This window comes from Aegilops tauschii, chromosome 6, assembly GCF_002575655.3.
Source record: "Aegilops tauschii subsp. strangulata cultivar AL8/78 chromosome 6, Aet v6.0, whole genome shotgun sequence".
Taxonomy (NCBI): domain Eukaryota; kingdom Viridiplantae; phylum Streptophyta; class Magnoliopsida; order Poales; family Poaceae; genus Aegilops; species Aegilops tauschii.
In genome coordinates, this window is record NC_053040.3 from 253,907,359 (window position 1) to 253,919,265 (window position 11,907).

The 11,907-nt window shown below is 43.2% G+C and overlaps 1 long non-coding RNA gene across 5 annotated transcripts; it reads right to left on the bottom strand.

The window, feature by feature from the left end:
• Positions 1-495: 495 nt before the first annotated feature.
• LOC109766426 (uncharacterized) lies at positions 496-6,551 on the bottom strand. Of its 5 annotated transcripts, none has more exons than XR_012187693.1 (8): positions 6,114-6,551; positions 5,839-5,955; positions 5,452-5,700; positions 5,282-5,368; positions 4,887-5,035; positions 4,169-4,238; positions 2,556-2,632; positions 2,160-2,359 (listed from the first exon to the last, which is right to left on the bottom strand). It is a non-coding gene; the product is annotated as an uncharacterized lncRNA (long non-coding RNA). The 5 variants fall into 5 exon arrangements; XR_012187691.1 differs by having other exon boundaries at positions 2,513-2,632; XR_012187694.1 differs by having other exon boundaries at positions 2,513-2,632; positions 6,118-6,541.
• Positions 6,552-11,907: the final 5,356 nt, after the last annotated feature.

The window sequence follows — 11,907 nt, forward strand, 5'->3', positions numbered from 1 at the left end:
TCTTTCTCAGTTCGTCAGTTGGGTAACAAAATGGCGCATTGGGTAACAAAATGGCGCAGAGACCCACTGAATCCATCTTCAGTATGAAAAGAAATTCCATGTTTTAGTTGTTTTAGTAGCAGGCAAGCATATATGGTAACAAATTTAACCCCCTTTAATAAAAAAATAGAGACTTGTCATCTACAATGAGATATACCTACACATTTTAATTTGATAGTAGACTCCCATTTCAAGACCATGTCATGTTGAAAAAATGTGTTTTTTCAGTAATCTCCCGTTGCGCCAAATTGCGAACAAACCCGCACCATACATGCTTTGAAAATATTCCATTTATCAGTATTGAGCAAGCACATATGGTTACTATTCTAACCACTATATAAACAAAGTGAACAGGGGCTTGTATAAGGGTAACCAAAGTTCAAAAGAAAAAAGTGTTGTATGTGTTGTTTTTCTGATGATTTGGGTCTTGGAACACCTGAATAGGCAAGCACAGTATTGCAAGTAAGAAAATGTGAAACATTGCTAATAACTTGCCTCGTATACATGATAGTTTTAGGTCATACAAGCAATGGGGAAAAGAAAAGCAGTCTATATGTGATGAAGCAAGCCTAAGTCAAATAGGTAATGCCCATACAACCAAATTCATTACAATGGATGGATTTCAGTCCTAAAACTGGAAAGTAAATATGCATAACAGAAGTGAATCGTGGAACGTGGTTTATACACAGCACGATAGTCTTCCTGTGAGTACAGCTTCTACCACACATCGCCTGTAAACAAAAGAAAAGATAACCATACCATACTCAAGTTGACCAGTGCAGAGAGTCGCTATAAAATAGAAACTTCAAAGACCATATCAGGTAATATGCTGATAGGATTTAGAAAACAATGTCCGGAAAACAAAAATATTTCTCAGTATATAGTAGGATATCATGCATGCAGCAATCATGTACATAGGTGTTCTCATCAATGAACTAACATCAAGCAGAAAAACTAAAAGCGCCATTCTAGGAAAGTCTGTATATTCTACATGCATCGACCACCCAAAACTGAAAGGGAAAGCAATATTATTAATCAACAAAAAACAAAAATATTTTTTTCAGAATCCATGGGAACGAATGGAGTGGAAATAGAAAATATTTATAAATCTTTGAAGGATACGAAAGAACTGCAATATTATAGGCTAACGGAATTGATCTTTTCCAGAGAAGATCTTTGCTAGAAGGAAAAAAACAGGTTTAACCTTGGAAGAGGATTATTTTTGTTTATGGTGCAATGTAGCTTGCTAGCATTATGCAATGCAATAAAGGAGAAACTACTCTATTAACGGCAAATCATACAGTGATAGGTGGTGTTGAAAACAAAACTGATGTAAAATGTACATGCCAATGTATCTTAATCATAGCAAACAACAAACAACCAACAATGAGAAAATGCATACCACATAGCAACAGCCAACAATAAGCACATGCATCACCCGCTGCTGCGAAAACAGACTCATCCCGTTGGAGAGAAGCATGGTGGAGAAAATCAAAATCCACCAGAACCACAAAAAAATCAAGCACGCATTACACATAAACATTTACCCTAAGTTCATGCATTAGAAAAATAAGCGAGGGCACCACATTTTCTAAAACTATAGTTTAAAGTTAGCAATCTGAACATATACACATATCCTAGGTGCGAAGAGTATCTTAACCACGGCTCTGGTTTTAGCTGAAACTTGCTTTTTTAGATATAGCAGTACATAAAAACACAATGAACATCTGAATAAGAATTTATTCTTCTGAAATTAATATGGCATGGGACTGCTATGGACAATGATGGAACATTTATGGTGACACAGTTTTCAGAAATCTTTTTCATTGTCATAGTGGATCTTAGGGAAAATGGACTTTCAATCAACTTCATAGTGGATCTTAGGGAAAATTTTCCTATGCCACTACAACACCGACAAGTGCGACCATGTTTTCATCAAAACAATATTACCAATTCTTTTGGTTGCAATGAAACACCGAAAACCTGGCTCGAGTACATTTGAACAATAACATTGTCGGCTATCTACATACCTGTAAAATTACATACTCATATATCAAGCTTTCAAAGTATAAGTATTTTTCAGGTCTGGACAGATTCAAGCGACTGAAAGAATATTATCCTTTTCAGTTAAAATTAAATAGCTTAATCTTCTATCAGATTTACATGGGCCTTAGGGTATAGAACAGACTTACAGTTGGATAGTAATTCGTGAAAACAGAGTAACCAGTGATAATCAAATCCATTACTGCATCAAGGTACTTTTTTCACATGATCATGCCATAAAGGCATTCCAGATTTGCAGAAGAAAGGTAGGAAACTCCTACAAAGCAGCAAGCAAAACACCCAGATTCAGAGCAGCTGGGAACGAATAAATTCAGAAATAGATAATTAGTAAACATTGAGATTGCACGTGTTCTATTGCTACCTGCCTTCTCTTGTTAAGTAACTCATTCAAAGACAGATAGTAGCTCACTGATTAGTAGGTGATGGTGTTCTAGATGCTCGTTCCTTCTCACCTTGGGCTCTCTGAATAAGTGATTATGTATTACCAAATCCAATGATGGCTAGCTCCATGAAGATCACACCTGTACCACTGCAAGCAAGCAAGCCAGCTGTTAGATCTATTTGTCCATATAAGATAGGAGTAGGAATACATGCATATCCTGCTATATGTCATTCAAAATTTCATTTTTCGAATATGTTAGCCTGCTAATTGCATTGGGACAAATTTGTAGAAGAAGCTAATCAGGGCATCTCCAATGCAAGAGTGCTTGTTCGGCACTTAGGCAATAAAAAATAATAATAACGGAAGTAGCATCGATCTAGCAGTCTGCAACAAATGATGCATGTCAAAACGCAAAACAGATTAACCAAATGAACTACTTACGCTCTGGCAAGGTCAAGAGCTATCTGTATACCCTGTCTTGGGATATATGGGCCAGCAACAGCATACCACCTGTAGTATTGTCTAGGCTAATGAGGTAAGATTATCCACTGCTGAGTTACTTTTCATTTTGCCCTTCAATTCAAGTGCTTACAGAACAACACATGCATTTTTTTTCAACCTTACAACAGTCCAAATTTTTTCGAAGAGGGTTTAAATCGATTTCTTTTGCGAGCGATGCGTACATACAGTTTGGGGAAATAAGTGAACGCAGAACAACAACTCCTTGACGAATCAGTAATCAAATGTAACAAAATGATGAGGTGAGAAAGATGGTTCAGCCTGTGTCTGAATCATTCAGCCTCTCATTATTTTGAGAAAATAGGCTCAAGACAAGATATCATCTATCAGCCTGCTTAAGTGAGTTTCGTAGTGGAGTGTTCCTTGCAGTTCAGGAGCACACAACGGATTCTTGGTCATTCAAATAAAGAGCCTTTTCTCACTTACTCTATTATAATGTGATTGCTAGATCACGTACTAAGTGTGTTGAAAAGAGAAGTTATTTTGCAGTCAAAATAAAAAACACGAGTAATCCAAACCAAACCAAGAGCTGAGGTGGTGACGAACACTCAGCTCGACCTTGTCAAGCTTGCCCTTATTCAGAACCTTGAAAAGGGTGAATCCAGCGGGCGTCTCGAACGACATCAACATCTCAAACCAAGCAGCAACTCAACTCACCTAGATCGAAGCACACCACACAATGAAATCAAAATGTAACGAAATGATGAGGTGAGAAAGATGGTTCAGCCTGTGTCTGAATCATTCAGCCTCTCATTATTTTGAGAAAATAGGCTCAAGACAAGGTATCATCTATCAACCTGCTTAAGTGAGTTTCGTAGTGGAGTGTTCCTTGCAGTTCAGGAGAACACCACGGATTCTTGGTCATTCAAATAAAGAGCTTTTTCTCACTTACTCTATTATAATGTGATTGCTAGATCACGTACTAAGTGTGTTGAAAAGAGAAGTTATTTGCAGTCAAAATAAAAAAACACGAGTAATCCAAACTATGTACAGGTATCATTTTCCTCAGGACCTTCTGTATATTCCTTTATCGCCCTCTAAATTTCTCTTTCACTTCTACCAGCGCACGCACATATATTGATTGAGTGCAAATAGAGCTGGCAATAGCAAACATATCCAAACCCAAAATGCAAAGAATCAGATTCAGTATAGAGAGAAGGATACCTTTGGGGCTACGACGTCACAAATAGGAGGCTGCAGCCACTGTAAACCAAGGAGAAAGCAAATCGCTGGCCTAGGAAAAGAAGGGCATGGTCAGGAAAATATATAACTTCTACTTTACTACAATGGAAGAAGGAAACGGTTGCCAATACATAACTAAACAAAAAATGGCGTTTGGGGGAACAATATATAAAACACTAATAACAGATTCCAAAAGAAGTTGCATTATCAAAAACCCTAATAATCAACAAAATCAAAGTACTCTTCCTTGCCTCTATAGCACATGCCTCAACCTTATAAGGCATAACACGAAACCATGTCTTCGAAATTGAAACATAATCAAACCGATCTTAAATATCTGAAACACACATCGTATTCCTCCCCAAGACTGCTATTTTCCAACTATGATGGTGTAATCAGATTCACATGCCACGACCACACACAACAATCACATAGTATGTTACTTGGCCCTAGTTACTTCAAGCAGTTTTAACAAAATACATGTTACCTCCTCTGATCCATTTTAATTGTCATTGATTTAGTACACTACTAAATCAGCGACAACTAATGTGGATTAGCGGAAGTACTTTCTTTTGACTACCTTATGTGGAGCAAAGGCCACACAGTCCTTTATTTCAATCAAAGGAAATATATACAAACAGAGAATAAACAGTCCCAAGAGAAAAGAAAGAAAGAGAAAAAAGAACCCTGAAGTTCTTACCATTTGAGTTGCTGAACTACTTGCGGAACTAAAGGTGCGAAGGCCAGAGGTAGGAACCACTATCTCAGGCGTTGGCAACTTCGCCTCTTGTTTATCGAATTAGTATGTACTCCTATACCATCACAAGGAAGAGGCGGAATGGCGGTAACCTGTTTAACAAATGATTAATGTAATCACATTTGTATCCTAAACTGCAGTTAAAGTATTAACAAGTATCATGCATACACAGATTGATTTTCTTTCATAGGAAAACTGATTTGAAGTTCATGAGCCAAAACCAAAATAACAATGGCACCCCGCCTTGTACAGCCAGTCTGCCTTCGCCGCCGATAAATCAAATCTACCAAAACATACAGACAAATTTACAGTTTAGAGAGGGATGATCTTGCACACACCTGAACCAAAATGACATGTGCAAACACCAGACAGGTTGATATGGTCATTGAGGAGAAATATTCTAATGGAGAAGGCCACAAAAAAATCTGAAAGAAACGAAGTCAACCACCAACTTAGCAGTTTGTAAAATTGGGAATAGAGCAATAGGAGGAAAGTAGAGAAACCATACACATCATAGCAAGGATGTACTTCTGACAGCCGTGCATAGATCAACACATCCTCGGCACCGTTCTCTTTGCCGCTGCAAAACAGGAGCCAGTGGTGAGGCGCCAGCCGGCCGGCATCACCTTCACCTTTCCCACTCCGCCTCAAATCTGTTAGCAATGCCTGACCTCCGCCCACCCTTGTATCCCCTCTCCTCTGCAACGGCTCGCTCTCTCCTCGATCTCAACCAATACATCAGCCTGAAGCTTAACACCTAATAATAAGATTTCAGAATAACCAATAATTTTTACAAAGAAACCTGTAGCTGCAGCAAGAGGTTTATGAGTAAATTAACATGTAGTTAAATGAGCTGAAGCACACAAAAATAATAGTTTGAGGTGAGTACATCTACCTAGTTGCTGATAGATCATTAAATTCTCAGATATGTCAGTACAATACTTTCAGATATGTCAGTACAATAATCTTAATCCCCATCAACAACATATCAGATAGATTTACATCCTCGAACCTGCACCAATCCAGAAGTTAAATGAAAATCTATATTGGCCTATAACACATGAATATTCCAATGTTAGTCCTATCTGAAGCCATCTTCAGTTGAACAGAGAACCACAAACGTGAGAGAGAGAAAATGAGTGCGGGAGAGAGAGATGGTTGGGGGCTCACATACAATCCTGCAGCCGTGAAGACACCTGAAGGACGGCGCTAGGGTCTGCCGCGGCCCAGACACGAAGGACGGCGTCGAGCCGAGCCGACTACCTGGCTGGCATCTGCTCCTCTCTGGTTGAGCCCCTCCTCCCGGGATTCTCGAGACGAGGTCTCTCCTCCTCACGTGGCTTCCTCGCGGCCTGAGCAGATGAGAATCTCGGGCAGCAAGGGACGGAGGATGAACTGGGGAGATGATGTAGGGTGCAACCCTATATAGTCGATCTTTCACGAAAGGAGCGGATCCCAATTAAGAACACGAAGAACACGAGGAGAAACACGAGGGGAAGACACGAGATAATCACTCAAACCAACAAAAACAATTACACATGTGCTAGATTCTGAAAACACAAAGAGATACACGATCCAAATCCAACAAGGGACGATACATAGGTAACCGGTTCTTCTCCGAAAGGAGGTCTTGAGGGGGCCACCCAAGAGGGGGTCTTGAATCCAACGTGGATCGTCTCCGAAGAGGGGCCGCAGTCTCTCTCGAGGAGGAGATCCGTATGGATGCGCAATGCTCTATCTCACATATGAGCTAAACCAATGCTAACCCTAGAAAGATGGAGGAGAAGGAGTATATATAGTCTAGGGGGTCGAAGGGGTACACGGGCCTCAGCCCTTACTGTGCGCAGACAGGGGTGGTCGGATGTCCGGGCGACGGGCCGGATGTCCGGGGCTTCAGGAGGGGCCGGATGTCCGGGCTGGGGGGCCGGATGTCCGGGCTGGAGGGCAAAACTTCTGGATGTTCTGTAGCGTGGCGCCGGATGTCCGGGCTTTTGGCCGGATTTCCGGGCTGGGGCCGGATGTCCGGGCTTTTGGCCGGATTTCCGGGCTGGGGCCGGATGTCCGGGCTGGACTCTGGATGTCCGGGCCCTGTAGGCTTGGGCGTCTGGGCTGCTGCTGCTGTGGTTGCTCCAGGGGCCGGATGTCCGGGGACTTGGCCGGATGTCCTGGGCCTGGAAGGTGAACTTGCCCGTTTCCGTTGGTTCTCTTCATCCGTGAACTTGGCGGCTTGTCCGTCTTCACGTGCATCCTCGGGAGGCTCCTCTTGACACCTAATCATGCATAGCATATCGGACTTAGGTAGTAGCCATGTCTCGAGTGGATCATATGTGATATCACTAAGGAAGGAAGTCACCTCGTTCTCGAGAGCTCTAACTCGTGCTCGTGTCATAGGTCCTCTTGGCTCTTGATGAGACGATGGTAGGTCCATGGGGATGACCGTAGGATGCTCCGCATCATCTCCCCTCCCTTGGGAAAGATCCGACCTCGGATCGAAATCCTCATCACCATGGTACGGGGATAGATCTTTGATGTTGAAGATGTCGCTCACGGAGTACTTGTCGCGTGGGATGTCGATCTTGTATGCGTTGTTGTTGTAGCGTGCAAGCACCTTGAAGGGTCCATCCGCTCGGGGTAGTAGCTTGGACTTGCGTTCCTTGGGGAAGCGATCCTTGCGAAGGTGTAGCCACACAAGATCTCGAACATTGAACATCATGGGTTGCTTGTTGACGTTGAGCTTGGTCGCGAGTCGTTGTACTTGGCGCTCAATGGTGTTTCTTGTATCTTCGTGCATCTTCTTGAGGAAGTTGACTCGGGCACTCGCGTCCATGTTTGTGCGCTCTTGTAGCGGTAGAGGTAGAATGTCCAATGGAGACAATGGGTTGAAGCCATAGACGACCTCGAAGGGGGACTTGCCGGTAGTCGAATGTCTTGCACGATTGTAGGCGTACTCGGCGATGGGTAGGCACTCCTCCCACTCCTTGATATTCTTCTTTATCAACACGCGTAGTAGAGTGGAGAGCGTGCGGTTGGTCACCTCCGTTTGGCCGTCGGTTTGTGGATGGTATGCCGAAGAGAACAAAAGCTTGATTCCGAGCTTGGCGCACAATGTCTTCCAAAAGTAACTCAAGAACTTGACGTCGCGGTCCGAGACAATCGTCTTTGGCACTCCATGAGGGCGCAAGATTTCCCTACAAAACAATTTTGCAACATGTGAAGCATCGTCTATCTTGTTGCAAGGAATGAAATGTGCCATTTTGGAGAATCGGTCCACAACAACAAAAACGGAATCCTTGCCATTTCGAGTTCTAGGCAAACCAAGCACAAAGTCCATGCTAATGTCTTCCCATGGGTGATATGGAATTGGAAAGTGGCATATAAAGGCCATGAGATTGAGCTTTGGACTTAGCTTTGCGACATGTAGAGCATCGGTTGGTGAAGCGATTGACGTCGCGGAACATCTTGGGCCAAAAGTAGTTCTTGGAGAGCGTAACAAATGTCTTGTCGCGTCCAAAGTGTCCCATGAGTCCGCCTCCATGAGATTCCTGCAAAAGCAACAAGCGAAGAGAGAACTCGGGGATGCAAAGTTTGTTAGCTCTCATAAGATATCCATCTTTGATGTAGTATCGATCCCAAGAAGTATGCGTCAAACACTTGGCATAAGGAATAGAAAATGTAGGATCATGCTCATACAAGTCTTTTATATGCTCAAAGCCAATGACATTTAACTCAAGTTGATTAACAAGCATGCATATACGGGAAAGTGCATCCGCCACAACATTTTCCTTACCTTTAATATACTTGATGACATAAGAAAACGACTCAATGAACTCACTCCATTTAGCATGACGCTTGTTCAACTTAGTTTGACCCTTAAGGTATTTAAGCGTTTCATGGTCGGTATGGATGATGAACTCATGAGGGCGTAGGTAATGTTCCCATTCATGCAAAACTCGCACCAAAGCATATAACTCTTTGTCATAGATAGGGTAATTGAGTTGCGCTCCGGAGAGTTTCTCACTAAAATAAGCAATTGGGCGCTTCTCTTGCGTTAACACACCTCCTATGCCATTACCACTAGCATCGCAATGAATTTCGAAAGGTTTGTCAAAGTTGGGTAATGCATGCACGGGAGCATGAGTAAGCAAATTCTTAAGCTCATTGAAAGCGATATCTTGAGATGTTCCCCAAACAAACGGTGCATTTTTCTTACTCAAAGCATGCAAAGGTGAAGCAATGGTGCTAAAATCCTTCACAAATCTGCGATAGAAACCGGCTAAACCAAGAAAACTACGCACTTGTTGCAAATTGGTTGGTTGGGGCCAAGTTTTAATAGCATTGATCTTAGATTCATCAACATGAACACCCTTAGAAGATACTACGAAACCCAAGAAAACAAGCTTATCAACACCAAATAGGCATTTTTCCATATTAGCATAAAGTTGCTCTTTTCGAAGAGTTTGTAGCACGGTGCGAAGGTGGGTAACATGCTCTTTGAGAGATTTCCTAAACACAAGGATATCATCAAAGTAGACAACAACAAATTCACCAATGTAAGGGCGAAACACGTAATGCATAAGACGCATGAAAGTACCGGGTGCTTCCGATAAACCCATAGGCATGACTAACCACTCATATAGACCAAACTTTGTTTTGAAAGCGGTTTTCCATTCATCACCCTCTTGTATGCAGATTTGATAGTAACCACTTTTAAGATCAATTTTGGAAAAGATAGTGGCACCGCAAAGTTCATCAAGCATATCATCAAGGCGTGGAATGGGATACCTATAACGAACGGTGATAGCATTGATAGGTCTACAATCGGAACACATGCGAAAGCTACCGTCTCGTTTTGGCAAAAGAATGACCGGTACGGCACAAGGACTCAAACTTTCACGCACATGTCCATGGTCTATGAGATGCTTTACTTGCCTTTGAATTTCTTTGGTTTCTTCGGGGTTGACGCGGTAGGGCGCTTTGTTTGGAAGCGGCGCTCCGGGGATGAGATTAATTCGGTGCTCAATGCCTCGTAGTGGAGGTAGACCCGGAGGTAGCTCATCGGGGAAAACATCTTGGAATTCCTGCAATAAAGAAGATAACACCAAAAGTAGATCGTGAGAGTTGTTAGTTTTTGGTGCCTCATCCTTGCACAATAGGACATAGTGTAGGACACTTGATGGGTTCTCACACACTTCTCTCATCTCACGTTTGGTGGCAAATAGGACTAAGTTTTTCTTGTCGCTCATCGTGGAGGCACTCAATTTGGGCTTGTGGCGCTCACTCTCTTTTTGGTGGTTCACTCTCTCACTATTCTCTCCACGATGGGTGTTTTGCTTGTCGGCGAGCACTTGGCTTGGAGACATAGGACGTAGCACAAACTCTTTCCCTTTCATCTTGAAGCTATAGTGATTTGTACGCCCATTGTGAATGACACCTCGGTCAAATTGCCATGGCCGTCCAAGAAGGAGGTGGCACACGGTCATCGGAAGGACATCACACTCCAAAGTGTCTTCATAGGCGCCGATCTTGAAAGAGACTTGCACTCTCTGCTCGACTTGTATGGTGCCGGTGTCGCTTAGCCATTGAACCTTGTAGGGGTGCGGGTGCTTCATCTTCACCAATTGGAGTTTGGAGCATAGTTCTTCACTTGCCAAGTTATGGCAACTCCCTCCATCGATGATGACCTTGACGGACCGTCCATTGATGCCGGCCTTTGTGTGGAAGATATGGCATCTTTGATCTTCGTCTTGTTGATGTTGAAGAGTCAAGACCTTGGAGACAACAAGAGCGGGACTTGAGTCTTCGTCACAAAAGATGTGATCATCTTCTTCGTCATTGTTCACTTGTCGGTGCATGGCCACTTGCTCAAGAGCTTCCATTTCTCCTTCACTCATGGAGTCGTAGGTGCCGTCGTCGTTGAGGATCATGGTGCGCTTGTTTGTGCACTCGAAGGACTTGTGGCCTCGGCCTCCGCATGTGAAACATTTGATGGAACTTGTCTTGATGGTCTCATCGGTTGGAGTAGATGATGATGAAGCTTTCGGCTTGAAGTTGCTTGTAGTAGGAGGACGACTTGAGCTTGTCGAAGCTTTCTTGTAACTTGACTTGTCGCCATTGCTCGTGGTGGGAGTCGTCGAAGCTTGATTGTTGGAGAGGCCATAGGACTTGGATGAGAACTTGACATACTTGAATTCGTCTTGTACTTGCCATTCCGTTTTGGTAGCTTGATGCACTAGCTCAATGAGGTTCGAGTATGGTTGGAAGTCGGCAATCTTCTTGATAGGGTGATTGAGTCCATTCAAGAAACATGCCATAGTTTGCTCATCATCTTCTTTGACATTGGCTCGTATCATGGCAATCTCCATTTCCTTGTAGTACTCTTCAACGCTCTTGGTTCCTTGCTTGAGTTGTTGGAGTTTCTTGAAGAGGTCGCGGTTGTAGTAGTTTGGCACGAATCGTGCTCTCATGACATCCTTCATTTGTGCCCAAGTGGTGATGGGTGGTTCACCTCTTGCCGCATGGCGCTCAATGACTTGTTCCCACCAAATGAGGACGTAGTCTTGGAATTCGAGGGATGCCATTGCGATCTTCTTCTCTTCTTCGTAGTTGTGCAAGCGGAAGATTTTGTCAACCTTCAATGCCCATGATATGTACTCTTTGGGGTCATTGCTTCCGGTAAACTTGGGCATGGTGAACTTTAGCTTGCCATATCGTTGCTCTTCATTGTGTTGGGGTCGGGGATGATGACGCCCATGTCGGTGAGGATTGGCAATCTCATGTCGCTCTTGGCGAGGAGGGTTGTCTTCCTCATGTTGCTCTTGGTGAGGAGGGTTGTCTTCCTCATGATGCTCTTGGCGAGGAGGTGGTCCATTGTCTTCTTGCTCTCGATGGACTTGACGTTCTTGTCTCGCATGAGGAGGAGCTTGTCGATCTTGATGAGGAACTTGTCGATCATGTCGAGGAGCTT